At 53.5% G+C, this 15,081-nt stretch overlaps 1 long non-coding RNA gene across 2 annotated transcripts; it reads left to right on the top strand.

The window, feature by feature from the left end:
- The first annotated feature begins 9,721 nt into the window (after window positions 1–9,721).
- LOC112673183 (uncharacterized) lies at window positions 9,722–14,780 on the top strand. 2 transcript variants are annotated; one of them, XR_003144702.2, is made up of 3 exons: window positions 9,722–10,793; window positions 12,909–12,993; window positions 14,640–14,780. It is a non-coding gene; the product is annotated as an uncharacterized LOC112673183 (long non-coding RNA). The 2 variants fall into 2 exon arrangements; XR_003144703.3 differs by lacking the exon at window positions 9,722–10,793 and adding an exon at window positions 10,839–11,064.
- Window positions 14,781–15,081: the final 301 nt, after the last annotated feature.

Genomic DNA, 15,081 nt, shown 5'->3' with positions numbered 1-15,081 from the left:
AGCCTGGTAGTGACTTGGGAGCAGGGAGGATGTCAGGTCGCCTCCAGCTCTGTCACTTATTAGCTCTGGGGCCAGACAGAGGGTCCCTCTGGACGGGCCTCTGCCTGCCCTGTGCACTATCATATCTCCTGCTCCTGGCACAAGCCCTGCCTGAGATTCTTTTTAATTTAATTTTTTAATTAAAGCCTAATTTGCATGCATTGAAATGCACAGAAGGTGTACACCGTGATGCGTTTGGGCAAATATATGCATCTGTGGAGCTACCCGCGCGAGATATAGAACATTTCCATCACCCTCAAAAGTTCCCTTGTCCCCTACCCAGTCAATCGCATCGGTCACCAGAGACAGCCACCCCCCCACCCCCCCAGTCTGATTTCTGTCACCGTGCATTAGTTTTTGTCTCTTTCTAGATTGGATATAAATGGATCATACAGCATGTGTTCTCTTGTGTTTGGCTTCTTTTGCTCGACATCACATCTGCGAGATTCATTCACATTGTTGTGAGTCCTGTGAGTACCTTCCCTTGTATCACCGAGTACTGTTCCGTTAGACGGTTAGGCCGCACTTTGTTTATCCCTTCACCAGTTGATGGATATTTGAGTCGACTCCAGTTTTGGAGCTATTATGAATAAAGTTTCCGCGAGCATGCCCGTGCAACTGTGTTTCTGAACATACGCTCTTATTTCTCCTGGGTAAATACCTAGGAGTGGAATTGTTGAATTCTAGGGCAGCTGTATGTTTAACCTTGTGAGAAGCTGCCAGACTATTGTCCGAGGGGCCCTGCCATTTTATACTCCTGGCTGGCATTCGAATCTTTGAGCAGAAGGGTAGAGGTTGTTTGTCTCTGGGTCTGCCTTGGCCCCTGCCAGTGCCAAGCTTTCTTATCCAGACATCCAATCTACGATGCCAATCTCCGATCGTCTTCCAGTAAATTTCCTTTTTTTCCCCCTCATTTTTTAAAAAAGATTTTATTTATTTATTCATGAGAGACACACAGAGAGAGGCAGAGACACAGGCAGAGGGAGAAGCAGGCTCCATGCAGGGAGCCCGATGTGGGACTTGATCCCGGGTCTCCAGGATCACACCCTAGGCCGAAGGCAGGGGCTCAACGGCTGAGCCACCCATGCGTCCCTAAATTTCCTTTTGTAGAAACAGATTTTATTAATTTATTTGAGAGAGAGAGAAAGAGAGAGAGAGAGCGAGAGAACACAATTTGAGAGGGAGGGGCAGAGGTAGAAGGAGAAACAGACTGCCTGCTGAGCAGGGAGCCCAATGCAGGGCCCAATCCCAGGACCCCAGGATCAAGACCTGAGCCGAAGGCAGATGTTTAACCCACTGAGCCACTCAGGGGCCCCCAGTAAATTCCCTTCTGCCCAAGTTAGTCAGACTCTGTTTCTATTGTTTGCAATCCAGGAACTCTAGCTAACTGATGCAGCACGGTGCACACAGTAGGTGCTCAGTGAAACGGCGGCTGCTCTGGTATTTGTGGTGTTCAGTCCAGACAGTCACAGGGAGAGGCAGAGGGAGCAGGGCGAGGCTGCTAGATTGGGTGTGTGTAGGAGGGAGGTGGGTGCAGCTACAAAAGGGGAGTGGAGGAGGAGGAGATTGTTCTAAGATGCTTGGACACGGAAATGTCGTTTTGTCACTTGTCTGGGGAAAAGGTCCTTTTCATGTAGCTTTTTAGTCCTTTGTAGTATGGACTGTGGAGCTTCAAGAGGCACCTGCCTTTCGGGAAGGCAAAAGGGTTCATGAGGCTCCCGGGACACCGGCTTGGCAGGGCCCCCTGCCCCTCAGGATCTCGTTTCCCTCTTCTGCAAGGAGGCAGCTGACCGGGAGGTCCTCGAGGAGCCGACGTCGACATCGGCAGCATCTACACTCACTCCATCCTGGTCATGCTGGTGATCTTTTTGAGGCTGAGGGAGATGGATAGGCCATGCTAGGGTGGTGGTCCTAGCCTGAACACCCGTGCATTTTGGGGAGCCACTTGCTTCACACAGAGGGATCACAGCAGAAGTTGGGCAGGCAGGATCTCAGGCTGCTCTGTTCCTGTTGTTCCTACTTGCATGTGGACATGCGGGGGGCTGTCTCCGAGAGGCCCCCCCCGGGTAGCCCTCTTCCCAGACCTTGATGGTTTCCAGTTTGCACTGCCATGGCTGACCCAGTGCTGAGCTTGGTCTTGCATGAAGGGCAGGTAACTAGCTGCAGTTGGGTCCACGGGGTGCCACCTCCTGCATTTTCACCTGACGCCGCTTTTTTTTTTCTTTGTTTAAGTTCAGGTGCAGCTTCCATACAGGGAAATGCACCAATCTTCAGTGCTAATGTTCGAGGAGTTTTGGCAAAACTCAACCCTTGCGTAACCTATCCTCCTATCAAGATACAGCTCATTTCCATCATCCCCAGAGCACTCTCGTGCTCCTTCCTTTTTCTGACTTTCATTACCATAGTTTAATTTTGCTTGTTCTCGAATTTCACATAAATGGAATCATAAAGTGTCTCCTCTTTCACGCTTGACTCTTTTCAGGGAGCAGATGCATTTGAGATCACCCAAGTTGTTGTATTTAGGAAGAGTTTTCCTCCTTTTGATTGCTGAGTACTTACCACTGTATGGATGTACCATAGTTTTTGTATTTATTGACCCACTGTTGGACCTTTGGGGTTGTTTCTGGTTTGGGCTGCTATGAGCAGTGTCACTGTGAACACTGACATTCAAATCTTTTTGTGGATAAATGCCTTCATCCCTCTTGAATGGGTACTCAGGAGTGAAATAGCTGGGTCTTATGGCAACTGCATGTGTAATTATTTTTTTAAAAATGTTGTATTTATTTATTTATTTATTCATGAGTGACACAGACATAGGCAGAGGGAGAAGCAGGCTCCCCACGGTAAGCCCGATGTGAGACTCAATCCCAGGACCCCAGGATCATGCCCTGAGCCAAAGGCAGATGGTCAACCACTCAGCCACCCAGGCACCCCTGAATGTGTAATTCTTCTTTTTAAAAGATTTTATTTATTTATTCATGAGAGACACACAGAGAGATAGGGAGAGACATAAGCAGAGGAAGAAGCAGGCCCCATGCAGGGAGCCCAATGTGGGACTCAATCTAGGGACTCCAGGATCATGCCCTGGGCTGAAGGCAGACACTCAACCGCTGAGCCACCCAGGCATCTCTGAATGTGTAATTCTATAGGAAATTGCCAAACTGTTTTCCAAAGTGGCCTTATCATTTTACACACCCATCCACAAGGTCTGACAGCTCCAGCTGCATCTCACCCCTGCCCGCACTTGGTGTTGTCGAGTGTTTTTAGTTTAGCCATCCCAGTGGATGTGAAGTGTTTTCACATTGTGGTTTTAACCTTGGGCCGTTTTTCAGTTCTGGGAGAAGTATGATTATTTTGAGGAGTGTTGAGAATGGCTCTGTGCCTGTGTGATTATAACCTGGCATTTGAAATATCAACAGAGAAAAGCTGATTTGGAATTCCAGTGAGTACTATTTGCTGATCCTTGTACACACCAATAGGGTGTCTCTCGATATAATACATGACAGCAATCCATTTCAGTGCCCTCCTTACCATCCTTGTTTTGCATTGAGAGAGAGTGAGTTCCGCACTCTGCCGGAAGCTGGCACAGCCCCTCCTGGGGTCGAATATCCTGCTGGATAGGATGGCGCTGCTCATGCACTGTTGAGGAAATGTGTTGGAGCTGTCTTGGGGTGCTCCCTGCCCTCTCATGGGATCCTGATCAAAATAGCTGAATCGCTACTGTTCACACACGAGAATAGGGTGAGGTCCTGGCCAGTGCTGCAGAGGTCCTGCATGCAACGTCCATGAACTGAGACCACAGGCAACTGCAATCCCTCTGACGTTGTATGCACAGTTTTGCATATACATGATTTCTGTTTTTCTGTGAAAGGGTTCATAGCTTTCATTGGGTTATCAAAGACAAAGATTGCTAGTTGACTCCCAACATTTATTTTGTTCCCCTTTTTTCCAAGTAATGGAGTCCCTGAATTCTTTCCGGACACATAGGCTATGTGAAATAAGGACTACATTTCCCAGCCTCCTTTGCAAGCTAGAGGTGACCTGTGATTAATTGTTGGCCAAGAAGATGTAAGTAGACATGTCATGTGCAAGTTCCAGGAGGTGAAGGGACCCTTTTTCTTGGCTGGCTGGACTGTGGATGTGCTGGCTAGAGCATGAGCAGCCATCTTGGACTAAGAGGGGGCAAAGAAACAAGATGGAAGAGGTCTGGGTCCATCAGGAGCATGGAACATTATACCAACTTGGGTATAGACTTTGTGAGAAAGGGAAATACATTTTTCTCTTGTGTAAGCCACTACTCTTGGGTTTTGTGGTAGGCAGCTGTTAAGAAAGACTTCAACGAACCTGCCTCCCACACTGTTCCAGGGTTGGTTTGTATGACCAATAGCATATGGTGGAAGTGATGGTGTGTCACTTCTGAGATTTGGTTATAAAAATACTGCTGCTTCTTTCTTGGGTTCTCTCTCTCTCTCTCTCTCTCTCTCTCTCATGGATCACTGGTTCTGGGGGAAGCTACGTCATGAACACCCCCACGAAGAGGCCCATGTAGCAAGAAACAGAGGCCTCCGCCAATGGCCACATGAGTGTGCTTGGAAGCGGATCCTCCTGCCCCAGTGAAGCCCTAAAAGACTGCAGCCCCAGACAACAGCTTGACTGTAGCCTGAGCCAGAACCTCCCCCAGCCAGGCTGCTCCTGGATTCCTGACCCTCAGAAACCGTGTGAGATAATAAATGTTTGCTGTTCTAAGCTGCTAAGTTTGGAGCAATTTGTTACCAAGCAATAGATAATGAATACAGGCTTCCTGTCACTGAAACAGACAAAGACCATCCTGCAGATTAGACCCACAGAATATTAAGAACTTCTGTGCTAAGTAACATCTAGGCATCTCTGTCCCTGGGTTCTAGCCCCAAATTTCCAGAAACGTGCTCCACGGCATTGGACAAATCATGTCGCCAATCTGGGCCTCGGTGTCTCCAGCATCAGCTAAAGCAACTGCTTTTTCCAGCTAGAGTCTCAAATTGCAGAGAGTAAGGAAGGCAGGAGAGGGTGGCATGGGCCGAGACCAGACCAATTTGGCCGGCATAAAACTATTGCAACACTTTGGTGAGGCTCCTTGGGCATTTCCCCAGTCCAGGGGGGTGGTGGGTAAGGCTAAGTGAGGACTGAATTGCTCTGCCTAATAAATTAAGAAAAACTGTCCAGGGGAGCTGTGTGCAAGTGGCGGGGAGGAGCAGGCAGGGGACGAGAGGGACCAAAGGAGAGAAGCCTGTGAACACGGCCATGGATAGGAGCCAGGGAGGAATTCCCTGATGCCAGGAGCTGCTGATGAATTTTTAAACTAGTGAAAGTATCATCTAAATTGTTTCTTGTATTGTGCTGAAATCTATTTCGAAGACTCCAAGCTCTCTCTCTGTCACACACACACACACACACACACACACACACACACACACATGCGCACACTCAGGCACATCCACACACACACACACCTACTGTGCCTTCTTACCCCGGCAGCCTAGCACTGGGGAAAATTTAAGAGCGCAGAAGCAGCCCCGGACAGGCCTGGCTTTTTGAATCTGGGCTCTGTTTCTTACCAGCTGTGTGACCATGAATCTGCCGCCTCCTGTCTCTGAGCCTCAGGTTGACCTGATACAGTGAGGCTAAAATAAAGCGTCCTTGATGGGAGTTGCTGAGGGGGACACCGGATTCTGTCCTCCAGGCCCTCAGCCAGGGCTGAGCTCCTTGCCAGAGCGCAGGAGCCACTGCTGTGAGCTCTCGGGGTTGTCTTTCCTCTGCTTCTACCTGCCGCAGGCCAGTCATGCTTCTGGAAAGGGCAAGCTGAAACCTCCTCCTCTGCTGGGTGCCCACCAGCCCAATGTCCCTCCTCTCCCCTCCCCTCCCCTCCCCCAGCCACAGAAAGAGACTGCGCTGTGTGACATCATCTCTGAGTGCCCTCTTCCCCTAGCCTGGGAGCCCAGGCCACCCTGGGTGGGTGGGTGTGCAGGTGGCTTCTGGTGAAAGCATAAGGTCCAGGCTGGTGGCTCAGGGGCTGCAGTCCTGCTCTCTCAGAGGCAGGGCTGCCAGCAGGGCTGTCACCTTTTTCTAGGTGTCCTGCTTGCTTTTCTGGGTACAGAAAACTTCAACCAAGTGGCCCAAGTCCAGCAGATGCCACTGGGGCCCGTCGACTGGGAGTTAGCCCTAGCAGGAGTAGGCCGGATGTGCTGGGCCCGGGGTGAGCATGGCTGCCTTGCAGAGGTGCCACTGCTGGCAATGGCAACCCTAATGATCATCGCCTCCCATGCGCTCCCCTCCCGCTCCTGAGAAGCCAAGGTGTCCGTGGATACTATATCTCGGAGGCCATCCCTGGGGGCTGGACAGCATCAGTCCATGTGAGAGGGGAAACTGTGGCACAGAGCTACGTAGGAGGCCGTGGAAGGTGCCAAGGGGACAGAAGCCATAGAGGAGCCCGCTGTGATCCTGGTGACAAACATCTGTTACCCCTGCTGATGCTGCCAGTCAGATTGGATTAAGCCCACTCTAAGGGCTCATTTTAACTTGATTCACCTCTTTAAAGGTCCTGTCTCCAAAGGGAGTCACTTCTGAGGTCCTGGGCATTAGAGCTTCAAACTATGAATCTGGGTGGGGGAGGGGAACATGATTCAGCCCTTAACAAGCTCAATTTAGTATGAGGCATGTGACTGCCCCTGAGCACATTTCTGCCAGGCGGGCACACAGACTGACCCAGGAACCCCAGCCTTGGGTCCAAAGGTCACTTGGCTCATGAATGCTTTGACGCTTCTCCCGCTGAGTGGCAGGGTCCATCTCACCCCTTCCAAGTCCAAGCTGGGCCCCGGCAGAAGTGATACGTGCCACTGTCAGGCTTAGTTGGTCCTTCTGAGCGCCGGCACCTTCTGCCCTGGTCTCTTGGGGGCCCTGAGACCACTTCAGAAGTTGAACCACCCTCCTAAGAGACCCCACGGAGAAGTCATGATGCCCTATGGCCAGAGGGACAGGCCCAGCTGAGCCAGCCCCCTGCCTTCCTCTGTCAAGGCACCAGGCATAGGAATGAAACTGTCTTGGGTCCTCTAGACACCACAGTCACTGGAAGAAGGCCACCAAGTGACCCTAGTCAATGCCAGGTCCTGCTGAGGATTTGTCCAGTTGAGCCCTGCCTGCGTTCCCGACCCCCTACCTCATGAGAGATAATAAAACGGTGGTTTTTATGCCACTAAGTTCTTTTTTTTTAAGGTTTTATTTATTTATTCATGAGAGACACACAGAGAGGTGGAGACACAGGCAGAGGGAGAAGCAGGCTCCCTGTGGGAAGCCCAATGCAGGACTTGATCCCAGGACTTCGGGATCACGACCTGAGCCAAAGGCAGATGCTTAACCACTGGGCCACCCAGGTGTCCCTATTCCACTAAGTTCTGGGGTCATTTGTTATGTAGCGAGAGATAGTGGACTATTTGGTGACTCTCGAGGTGGTGTGGTGGGAAGGGGGTTCAGTGATGTGGAGGGACGTTCTTGCCAGGCTGGGGTGGGTCATTCTCCCCTCCATGGCTGAGCAGGCTGGACTCGGCTACCTTCCCTGGCCACGGTTGAGAGGGCAGGCATCCTCTTCCCTCTGAAAGTCCATTTTCTGGAATCTAGGAAAGCCTTGGGCTGCGGGCTGTGGCCACCCCTGAGGCCATAGGGGTTCAGGAAAAGAGGGAGAAGAGGAACTGCTATCTTTTTTAACGATTTATTTATTTGAGGGCAGGGGAGGGACAGAGAGAAAATCTTCAAGCAGACTCCCCACTGAGCAAGGAGCCTGACTTGGGGCTCGATCCCCTAAACCTGAGATCATGACCTGAGCTGACACTGAGTCAGATGCTCAACCAACTGAGCCACCCAGGCGCCCTGAGGAACTGCTATTTTTGAACACCTCCAATGAGCTGATGAGTCCTCCAGGGAGGGACATTCCATCCCATCCGCCCTGTTTGTCTGACAGGAGGCCTCATTTCCTGGGTCATACCAACCTGAGCCTATGTTTGGATGGAGGCGGGTCAGATTCCCCAGCCAGTGTTCTGACCCTGACCCCACACTGTCTGGGCCGAGTTGGGAGGAGGGTGGGGGGAGGAGTCTGACAGTCAAGCAGCTCTGGATGGGCTGACACGTGAAGGTTTGAGAAGGTTGACCAACAGGCCAGAGGGTAGGCTTCTGCAGCAGCCAGGCCATGGTGGGTGGAGGCAGGCCTTGGCCACTGTCCCCAGCCTGTCCCACACGTGGGGATGCAGGCAGGGACTGGGCCACAGATGTGGTGAAGACCAGGCCTGAGAAGCAGGGTGCAAGGATGGGGCTGGTGTGCCCCCAAATACTCTGATGGCCCTGGCTTGGGGGACTAGGGAGACCCAAGGCCTCAGGTGAACATCAAGGGGCCTCCCTCTCCCACCACGAGGAGAAGTGGGACTCAGAGACCGGATCTTACTGAACTGGATCTGTGCCCTTGGGCAGGTGTGTACACTTCTGAACCTCAGTTATCTTATCTGTAAAATGGGTAAGTTAGACTAGGTGATCCCCTCCAGTAACGCCTGGCTCGAAAAAGTCTGTACTTTTGTTATAAAATCCCTCCTTCTCTCTCACTCTCCCTCCTTCCTTCACACCCTCCTGTCCTCTGTAAGCCTTGGTTTTGTTTTGTTTCATTTCTTAGCACCACCCAGTGCTGCCTGTCTTCATGGATCATACAGTCTGCTAGCAGAGAATGGAAGATTGCACTTTCCAATCGACATACGCCATCCCACATGCCCGTCTTCCAGGTAGCCATTGACTCGTCTCTACTGAAGTGTCTACATTTCCTCCCGGGGCATCGGAGGGCCTGTGATTATGGCAGGAGTGATGCTGTGCCACATTTGAGGTGGAGCCATAAAACGCACTCGAGTTCCTGCCTCGCCTTGGGGTGCTCTCTCAGAATCTGCAGCCATACTGGGAAGGACCCTGAAGCCACGTGTAGGGGTGACGACCCCAGTCCCAGCCGATGGCCCTTGTGAACTCCCAGACATGAGAGGGGCCGTCGGATGAGCCAGCCCTGGCCTTCCAGCTGCCCTGGCTGACGTGGGATGGAGCAGAGATGAGCTGTCCCTGCCATGCCTGCTGAAATCACAGATTGATGAGCAAAATAAATGTCACTGTTTTAAACCATTAAGTTGTGGGTTATTTGTTATGAAGCAATAGATAGCCAGAACTGGGCGAAGACAGGTTGGAGAAAAAAAATGTAACACCGGATGACACCGTCTTCAACGAAGGTATATATATGTCACAACCTGGGCGCAAGGGAAGAAAGATAAACTTTAACCAATGTGTGTCCATGTATGTGTTTGTGGTGGGGGGGAGGGTTGCACCTGCCATGGTGGAGATGGGGATGGAAATGGATTTTTCCAGGCAAACAAAATGGGGTGGGGACCATGCTCCGCAAAGGAAGAGCCAGTGCAAGGTCACGGTCCTGCCAGGTCCCAGAGCTGCCGGGTCACAGAGCCTGGAGATTACAGAGGAGCAAGGTCACAGAGCAGCCAGGTCACAGCGCTGACAGGTCACGGGGCCACCAGGTCACAGAGTTGCAGGTTACAGAGCTGCCGGGTCACCGAGCCTGGAGATTACAGAGGAGCAAGGTCACGGAGCAGCCAGGTCACGGCGCTGCCAGGTCATGGGGCCACCAGGTCACAGAGCTGCCGGGTCACAGAAGTGGGTGGCAGCCCAGGGCTGAAGCTGAGGAGGTCATGCTTGCACCCAGCCACCGGCCACCACCGCAGTACAAGGCTCCAGCTCCGGTTTATGTATTATTTTCCCTTAATTGCCTCTGAGGCTGGTGGATGTCAGCCAGGGAGGGTCTTAGATCACATCAGGGAGCCATCTGCAAATCTTCGTGCAGGGGGTGGTGGCCTGAGGGCAGCTTTCCTGAGGGGAGCTAATCCCAGGCAGGCTCTGTAGCTCCTCAGGGGAGCTGGGTGGGGGTGGAGTGCCTCCCCCCATCCCCAGCCTGTCTTAGATTCGGGCCTTTAATTTGGATGGTGGTTGGCTAGAGGCCCGAAACCTTGAATGCTGGAGGCTGCTGAGTCTTGCCCACCCCCCTCACGTAGGGAGGTGATCCCTGACTTAGCGTGATGGCTCTGGAGTCCGTGACGGGGAGGTGAAGCCAGGGTAGCTGGCTTTTGGGGAGCCACTCTGGTGACCTGGTTATTCTATGTGACAGAGGCAAGCCTAAGCCATTCCTAAAGCCCTCACCTTTCCGAGAGCCCTGGGGCCAGGCCCCCACAGCTCTCACCTGGCTTCCCTCAGTCAAGGTCAAGTTGAATGAAAGAACATGGAAGGGCTTTGAGGTCCTTAAAGGCCCAGGCAAATCCAGGTGTCTGCTGGGGCCCTGTACTAAGCCCTGTACTAGGGGGCCCACACCTGGCTGCTCATCTACTGCCCCCTGCGGCCACCCCTTAGCGCGGTGGTGAGGAAACTACAGCTTAGGGTGCCCAAGGCCACTCGGAGTGACACAGGCCTACCCAGCTCCAGGCTTCCCACTCTCCACCGGACGCCAATACTGCTGTGAAGACCAGAGAGACACCCTTATTCCCTTGGTCTGGCCTGTTGTTCCAGGATGGGGACTCTGGAGCTAGGCCCCGGGGGACAAACCGCGCTCTCTTCGTGTGACCTCAAGCAAGTTACTCAACAGTCCTGGCCTTGGCCTCATCACTTGTGACTGATCGAGCAGCAGCACCTGCCTCCGAGCGGTGGGGGGGCGGACGGGCTGAGTGGGGTGCCACGGCCTCCCAGTGGGTCTACCAGGCCACTGAGCTGAGATGGCCTTTGTCGGTCGGAGCCACGGCACGGGGTGGGGGGCGGGGTGGGGTGGTGACTAGCTCTGTCTGCCCACCACACCGGGAACTCCTGGAGGGCACGGCCACCAAGAACTTACAGGAGCAGGTGGGGACGCACGCCCTCCACTCCGCCCCATTTGGGATGAGTCCTCTGCCTGCAGAAGGACACGGAAAGGAAAGAAAGGTGGCTCCTTCGGCTATGGGGTCTTAGAAAGCCAGGGAAGAGGGTATCAGGCAGAAAGGACACTGGGTGGGGTGTCAAGGGGCATAGTGCCCATCCCTGGGAGCCAGGACTCCTTGCCCTGCCTTCTCAGGCAGCCCGGGCCTGCCCCCAGGGCCCTGCAGCCTCCACCTGTTCCCAGAACCCCGACAAGCGTCTCCTTGTCTTCCCGGGCCTCCTGGTTCTGGGTTCCTTGTCCGGCCCTGTTCCCTGCAGCTCTGCACATGGCTTTGGGCCAGAGCAGCCCGGGGCCCGGAGGGAGGTTTGTGAGAGTGCACTGCCTCCTAACGAGGCGAGGCGGTGTCCCTCTGCAGCGCCCACGCCAGGGGAGGGGGGTAGGCAGGGCTGAGCCATGAGCCGGGTGGGGGGACGGCCCAAGCTTAAGGGATCCTGTGCCCACCTAGCTCTGCCCCCGGCTCCCCCGTGGCTTCTCCCCGGCCCATCATAACCGTGCTGTCTTTGCTGTCCTGCTCTGTCCTCTTGCCCCGTCTGCCAGCTCCGGGCATCTCAGGGCCTGGCCACGTGATGGGCCCAGTGGGAATGGCTCTGGGTGTTCCCGAGCCTGGCACACAGACAGGCCCTGTCCCTGCTGCTTACTCTGCCATCTTTCCTGATAGTTTCCATCAAGGGGAGTTGACCGGCCCTACTTTTCCTCTCCATGTCCCACAGCTGTCCCTGTCTTTGCCGGAGACTTCTAGAACTTCCAGATTGAAGGGAATGCTCAATGGCTCCATACTGCCCTCAGGAGAAAGTATGAGTTCCTTAGCTGAGCTCCCAGAAGCTTGCTGTGATGAAGTCCCCCAACTTCTCCAGCCTTGTCCTGCGTCTACACCCCCACCCCCATCATCCCATGTCTTAGTTATTTGCAGCAGCCGCCAGGCCCTTGGTGGGCTAGACTGTGGCCCTATCTTCTCCCCCTGCCTTCCTTTTCAAGTCCCTTCTCTCCCCTGCATCCTCCTCATGCACCTGGGCCTCCTCTGTGAAGCCTTCCCTTACCACTCCCCACATGCAACAGATCACCTGCTTCGTCGTGCTCCATGGTGGGCTGAGTAGCCTTCCATCACGGCATCTATAATGCTGGAGCTTGTCTGGCATTCTCCGTCATGCTGCTTCTCCCACCAGGCCAGTGGCTCCTGAAGGGCAGGGCGCATGTCTTTCTTGATTTCGCTTCCCTAGACCCTAACATGGTATCTTAGATAAGAATTCTCTAGAAGTACAAGGAATCGTGTGCATGTGATTTATGGAGAGTGTGCTCTCTGGAGAGGCCAGTGAAGGTGTGAGGAAGCAGGAAGAGCAGAGGAGGGGGAGAGGGCAAGGATGTGGTTTCAGGGGGTGTCCGGCCCCAGCCTAGCCCGGAAGGGGAGCTCCCGGTGTCAGTTGCGGTGGAGAGCGTGAGAGTCAGAAAGTGAGGTCTAGAAAGAAAAGAAGAGGAAAGATGAATGAACCAGTGAGAGAGGAAGGGGAGGACAGAGAGAGGATAGGCGGGAGAGAGCTGGAAGGGCAAGGTGGGGTAGAGGGAAGAGAGAGAGAGAGAGAGAGAGCATTGGAGGAGGAGGGTAGAATTTGTGCTGGCTAGCATAACCCAAGCCTCGAGGTCCCGGGGTCCCTGGCTGCCCCAGGCTCTCTGGACAGAGCCAGGAGTCATGGCCTGGGTGCGTACCATGGAGGGACAGAGCAGGGCCTCTCTGGCAGGCTCCACCTGCCATGCCCCTGACAATCTTCCTGAGGAGGCCCGAGGGGAGAGCAGGCCCTGGTAACCACCCCTCCGCTAGCATTTCTGTACAGACGTGCATTCTCTAATCCCACAGCTCCTGGAGGACAGGGCAGCCTTGTTAGTGTTTCCATGTCACCACGGCGGAATCTGAGGCCCAGGAGACTTGACAGGGCTCCCAGGTGAGTCACCAAGGAGAATCCATCCCCAGATTCCCTCTCCTCTGGGAGGAGAGATGCAACTCGGGGTGGGGTGTGCACCCACCACAGCGCCCTCCTCTGCAGCAGGGCTTGTCCAGGTGCAAACATCAGGGCTAGGAAGGGGGTGGGAGAGCCATCCCCTGTGCCTCCAGCCCTCAGGGACCTTGCCAGCTCCTGCTGGGGGTGGAGCAGGGCATCCCTTTTTTCTACCTGCTCAGAACTAATCAGAGCAGCAAGGGCGGGTACAGGGCCTGGGGCCTGGTAGGGAGGGAGCAGCACCCGTGTTCTAGTCTCAGCTCTGCCACCAAACATCATATGACCTTGAGCACGATACTTAATTCCTGGGAGCCTCCAGTTCCTAGTCACTAACAGGCCCAAAGCCTGTCTTACCCATCACTTCAGAAGCTTGTTGTAAGGGCCCATCCAGGTAAGACAGCCAGGTCCCAGCATGTAGCACAGTCTCTTAGAAGCCTCTTGGTGGCCCCAGGGAAAGGCCTTAGTAGTCTAGTGTCAATGCTATAACAGATGACTGCCTGCTCAGTGGCTTAGAATAACAGAAGTTTGTTGTCTCATGGTTCTGGAGGCCAGAAGCCTGCCATTGGTTTCACTGGGCTGGGAGGTGTCAGCAGAGCCACACCTGTTCTGGAGAATTGAAGGGACAATTGGTTCCTCGCCTCTTCCAGCTTCTGGTGGCCACCGGCATCCCTCGGCAGGTGGCCACATCATTCCAAACTTTAAGAACAGCGGCTTCAAATCCTGGTCTGCTTCGTCCTCACATGCCTTTTCCTTTTATCAATGCGTACACCAGGATCAGGGATGTTACACAGTATCCCAAGGTCACAGCCAGTGAGGGAACCAGAATTTGAACTCAGCCTGTGGAGACTCAATCCTGTGATCTCTGCTCCATCTCAGCTATGACCTGCCTGAGCTGGGCCTGCCCTCCTGAAGCCTCTTTCTGGGAGCCATCTGGAGCTGGCCTGTGGCCATCCCCAGCTTGTCTCCAGCCAGTGGATCTGGGACTTGGAGACCAGCTGTACTATGGTGTCTAAATAAAGGGCATCCTCGAGAGTACAGCAGAAGTAGGGGAGGATGCTGGCTGTGGCTGACTGACCATTCAGGGTGGCCTTGGTGGCCCATCACAGGGCTGGGCAGGGCGATCCAATCTGGATCTTCAGGGCTGGGGTCGGCCCCGGGGTCAATGCCGACATGAAAGCCAGCCAACTTAAGCAAGACCACCTACGTATTTAAACAGTTCTTTGAGACTGAAGGGGCCATGTCATCGCTTGGGCCTAGAGAGACAAGATGGGCCTCAGGCTGGGGATTAGGGCCTTTTTTTGGTTTGAGAATTTTTCCTGATGCCTGACAGGGCCTTTTCTGCCTCTTCCTTCTCTTGTCCTGTTGTGGGGAATAGCAGGGTCTGTCCTGTTTAGTATTTAGTTCTGGGGAAAAGACAAAATGAACCTGTGTGCATGTGTGTGCAAGTGCCTGTGTGTGTATGTGTGTGTGCACATGCATGGGCGTGTGCAGGCCTGAGTGTGTGTTGAGGGTGAAGGGATGGAGCTATTTAATTTTTTTAAGCCAGCTAGGCCTGCAGAACTCAACACTGCTTACTCTATTCCACGTTTCAGACCCAGAAAAAGGGAGCCAGAACAAGAGATCCCAGAACATGGGAAAGACGGCTGTGGCTGAAGTCGTATCTGGGTTAAAACCCCAGGAGTGCTCCTCTTTAATTTTTTGGTACAGCAGGATCAAGGAATCGATTCACTCTGGTTATGCTTCCTCCCATTGTTTCTGTGGGCCGTGTTTGATCTGTGTTTCACGTGTAGATCTGCTATCCACGCTCTGAAAGAAATAATATATTCTGCGTTGCACTGGGTCAGGCTCAACCATGAAAGCCCCTTTTATTTTATTTTTTTTTATTTTTTGGATGATTTCAAAGACACACACACACACGCACACATACACACGAGCACACAGGCGTATATACATGCGCGGGCGCACACACACACACTGTTTGCGTAAAGGATTAAGAAAGAATGAAAGGCCCAGTTCCAGAACATGAACAGGGTC

The sequence above is a fragment of the Canis lupus genome, chromosome X (genome assembly GCF_003254725.2).
Source record: "Canis lupus dingo isolate Sandy chromosome X, ASM325472v2, whole genome shotgun sequence".
NCBI classification, from domain to species: domain Eukaryota; kingdom Metazoa; phylum Chordata; class Mammalia; order Carnivora; family Canidae; genus Canis; species Canis lupus.
The sequence above is the reverse complement of the archived record's forward strand: the minus strand, read 5'-3'. Positions and strand labels throughout refer to the sequence as shown.